Source organism: Symphodus melops, assembly GCF_947650265.1.
Source record: "Symphodus melops genome assembly, chromosome: 6".
In the NCBI taxonomy this organism is placed as follows: domain Eukaryota; kingdom Metazoa; phylum Chordata; class Actinopteri; order Labriformes; family Labridae; genus Symphodus; species Symphodus melops.
In genome coordinates this window covers 9,420,950-9,425,268 of record NC_136696.1, presented here as the reverse complement: position 1 = coordinate 9,425,268, position 4,319 = coordinate 9,420,950, and the positions used below count along the sequence as shown (strand labels likewise).

General features: G+C 40.5%; 1 long non-coding RNA gene across 1 annotated transcript; it reads left to right on the top strand.

Annotated features, from left to right (window-relative positions):
* The first annotated feature begins 2,468 nt into the window (after nt 1–2,468).
* On the top strand, nt 2,469–3,118 carry LOC306825884. The gene is made up of 2 exons (XR_013779317.1): nt 2,469–2,557; nt 2,636–3,118. It is a non-coding gene; the product is annotated as an uncharacterized lncRNA (long non-coding RNA).
* Nucleotides 3,119–4,319: the final 1,201 nt, after the last annotated feature.

The following is a 4,319-nucleotide window of genomic DNA, read 5'->3' as shown; positions in this document are numbered from 1 at the left end:
GAAGAAACCTAAATCCAAAGACAAACTATTGTTTTTGAATAAAAATACAAAGTCTTGAAAAGTCATCATTGTTTTTTAATTAAGAACAGAGCTCCATATCTGTTGTTTTCCAGATACTTAAACATGATCATACCATAGAAATATCCATTGTTTATTGTTTCTGCACACATTTCAGCTCAGGTCACGGTACTTTGGCATTGAATTTAATGTTATTTTGTCCAGCAGATGGCAGTATTCACTGTTTCATTGAGGCCTTGAGTAGTCAACCTTTTGGTGAAGCAATTGACTGGAAAGCCTCAATGATTCATGGGGCTTCATTTGCCCATCACTACCTACTAAACCAAATGAAGCTTCAAGAAGCTTTGCGCTAGACTGAACCAATTGGATGAAAGGTTTCAATGCTTCATGAAGCTTGATCTGGCCATCACTATTGAAATCCAAAAAACACAATCCAAGAGGCAGGCAATGGTCAAACACTAGTGATGTTACGTGATGTGCCGAGGCTTTGAAGCGTGTGTCGAGTAATGGAGGGGGCGGTTCTGCGAAGCGCGTATCGAGGCTTGCTTCATTTAGGGGAGGAGCCGAAAATGATGACGTCTGAAGCCTTGCTGCCCGGCTGTACCACGTGACTGCTTCGGGAAGTGGTTCAGATTTTGCCACGAGGTTTGACAGCAATATCAACCCCTCAGGCTCCATTCAAAATGTGGGTTTTTGAGAGAGAGTTGCGGTCAGTTGAGAGTTTGGATAGAGTTTTGATAGTTTGGATAACATTGATATAGTTTGGAGAGTTAGGATAGAGAGAGATTGAGGATTTAGGAGAGTGGAGAGAAATCTAGGTTGCCTAGGGGATGGAGCCAGCTAGGAAGAGGAGGACTTCCCCTGTGTGGGAACATTTTGATTTGATAACTCATAACAAGGTAAGCTAAATCTAACATTAATTCGGACCAAATAGGTTTGCTTATCAAGAACTGCATTTTCATTCACCGTTTGTTATTTTATTCAAAGGTGAGGTGTTTATTGTGTTCCAAGGAGTTGGGGTACAATAACAACACCTCATCCATGCTAAGGCATTACCGTGCCTTGCATGAGAATAAGGAGGCAACTGGAGCTTCACCCAGCCAAGGTAAAATCATTACAATATTATTAACGCGCTATAGTAATTTTTCCATGTTGACTTTTGTTTATTGTGCAAATAAATACAATTAACAGCCACAATTTATTCTCATTTGACCAGCCACCAGAAAACAAGAGCTGGATGAAGCCCTGGTCTCCATGATAGTGAAGGATACACAGCCCTTCAGTGGATGACGTTGGATTCAGGACATTTGTGTTCAAACTGGATCCCAATTATGTGCTCCCTACCAGTCAGGTATGTATGGGTGCATGCATGAAACAAATGAGTACTTTATTGTATGTTTCATAATTCAGCACTTCATATTTTTGCCTTTAGGCTCTGAAGGCCATGGTGGAGGCCAAGTATAAGTCAGCTAAGGAGAAGGCTAAGGCTAAAGTACAAAAGGTGGCAGCTGTTAGCCTTACTTCGGACATGTGGACATCCATCAACATGGATGCCTACCTGGCTGTAACATGCCATTTTGTGGGTGAGAATACCAGGCTCGATTCGTGCTGTTGGGAGTGCAGGCATTCCCCAAATCACACACTGCTGAAAATATAGCTTGTATAAGGGGACATGTATGGTCACTGACGGTGCTCCCAATATGGTTGCCTGTGTGAGAGAGCTGAAGCTTCGGCACCATATTTGCATTGCACACACACTGAATCTGATTGTGAAGAAGGCACTTGACCAGCACCCTGTGTTCTCTGGCATCCGGGCCAAACAAGGAAGCTGGTTGGCTACTTTAGAAGCAGCCCCACTGCTAAGGTCTGCTCTTTCCCTTTATTCCAATTAATAATAACGCTAATAGTTTATCTATGTTCCTACTGCAGTAATTTAAAGGCCTACTCATCTGTATCTTCTGTAGGAGAAGCTTACACAAGTGCAGCTTCATCTGGAGATGAAAAACATGAAGCTAATGCAAGAGGTGGAGACGAGGTGGAACAGCACATGTTTAATGCTGCAACGTTTGGTTGAGCTAAGGGAGCCTGTAGGAGCAGCTTTAGCGGGGCTACAACATGACATCCCGTTCTTAACCTCGGAGGAGTTCAGCATTTTTGGAGGGTGCCTTTCTTTGCTCTCTCCATTCTATAACGCCACTGTGGAGCTGTCGGCAGAGGAAAATGTGTCTGCCTCCAAAGTTGTCCCACTTATGAAAATGCTGGAGCAAACCCTTCAGGAGGAGGTCACAAAGCCGGCACCTGCAGTTGCATTAGAAATGGGAGACTGGCTCATCAGTCAACTCCGTGAGAGACTGTATACTTTACAGTCAATGAGCATCATGTCCCTTGCTACACTCCTGGACCCCCGATTTAAAACCATTGGATTTTTCAGCCACAGAAGCAATCAAACAACTGACCTCCGAGTGTGCAAAAATAATACGGTCAAAACAAAGCAGGGTGGAAATCCCCCAGGCTTCCACCTCTCATGATGTCACTGGAGGTAATCTATTATTTTACATTTTCAGATCAGTTATTTCTATTATAACACTTACTAATATGATCTGTTTTTTCCTCTTAGGTAGCAAACTGTGGCATCGTTTGGACGCCAGCGCCTTGGAGGCACGCAAGACTCAAAATGTTACAGCAGATGCCACTGTGGAAGTCCAGCGCTACCTTTCAGAGCCTAATATGAGCAGGCTGGAAAACCCTCTGGAGTACTGGGAGAGGCAAAAATTACTGTACCCAACTTTATACAATCTTGCTCTTGCGTTTTTGTGCACACCGGCATCTTCTGTACCCTGTGAAAGGGTGTTTTCAAAGGCCGGAGAGGTTGTGTCAAAAAAAAGGAATCGCTTAAAACCAAAAACTGTTGAGAAACTGTTATTTCTGAATAAAAATGAATAAAATCTCCCCTTTTCTGTACATCATTGTCCAAGTTACACAAGCATATTCAGTGCCCTTTTCCTAGTTCCACAAGCACTTTAACTGTCCTATGCCTGCTTAAGACCATGCCATTTTCCTAAAGTGACAGAAAAATACTACACAACCTGTCATATATATATATATATATATATATATATATATATATATATATATATATAACCATTTTTTGAAAATGTACACAAAAAAAAAAAAATACTTTATTATACACGTGATAATTTATGTAGAGAAATGATTTGGTCATACATTTTTTTGTAATTCATAGTAATTCTCAAGAGCCATTACAGACACAAAAATTCAATGCATCACACATTATGTGGTTAAGATACAGCTGCCTGTAATTATAAACCTGGCCAGTAGGTGGTTTCGTGTGCACATGAAGCTTCGTGAGATGAACCCTTTCTCCAACCAATTGGCTCAAGTGGTTCAATACCTCGTGAGGCTTCATCTCACCATCACTATCAAACACTAAATAACACTAGGAGAGAATGCTGGAACGAGGCAACATGACAAAACACAAACTGGCAACTTGAGGGAGGACACAGATTATATACACAGACAATCAGGGGATAACGAGAAACAGGTGAGCACAATCAGGGAGGGGGAGGACAAGGTGTGAAAACATGAGGAGCAGGAGTAAGTACAAAATAAAACAGGAAATGATGGACAGGAGTAACTCCTTGTACACTGACTCGTTAAATTTAAATGAAGCTGAATTATACTTAAAACAAGCTGTACCGTTTGTGGGTTTTTTTGCTTTTGAATAGCAACACTAACAAAAGGCAGTTTGATAAGTTTTGACCTTTTCATTTTAAGTAATTTAATCCTGATAAGGTAAACAACAGTAAACCATTGCAGAGTGTAGCTGTCCCTGTTGACCTTGATATCTGTAGTATTTTAAAGTTGCCAATACAATATTTTTATAAAGCAAAATTTTGATTGAGATGTAAAGGGAGCAATGAACTGGCTTTGGTCTGGGACACTGTAAGCAATGAAAACCAAGGAGATTTAGGATTGACTAATTTATTATGAATATGCTCTGTTCACTGTAGATTCCCATTCTGCTACTGCTCTATCGATGTGAATGTTACAACAGATTACTGTAAATGAGTAAGTAAACAGTCAAATTATTGTAAAAATGTAAAATCAAGTTATGCTGATTAAAGTCTCAATTGTGTACGTCTTCTCTTTTCTTTTTGCAGTACTGTAAACACAATAAAGTTAAGTTATAAACAATATAAAGGATCAAATTTTAACTTTGGCCAAGGAGCTCTACAGATATTGGTCTTGATCCTTCTCTTCACATTATAATAGTCGGTGCC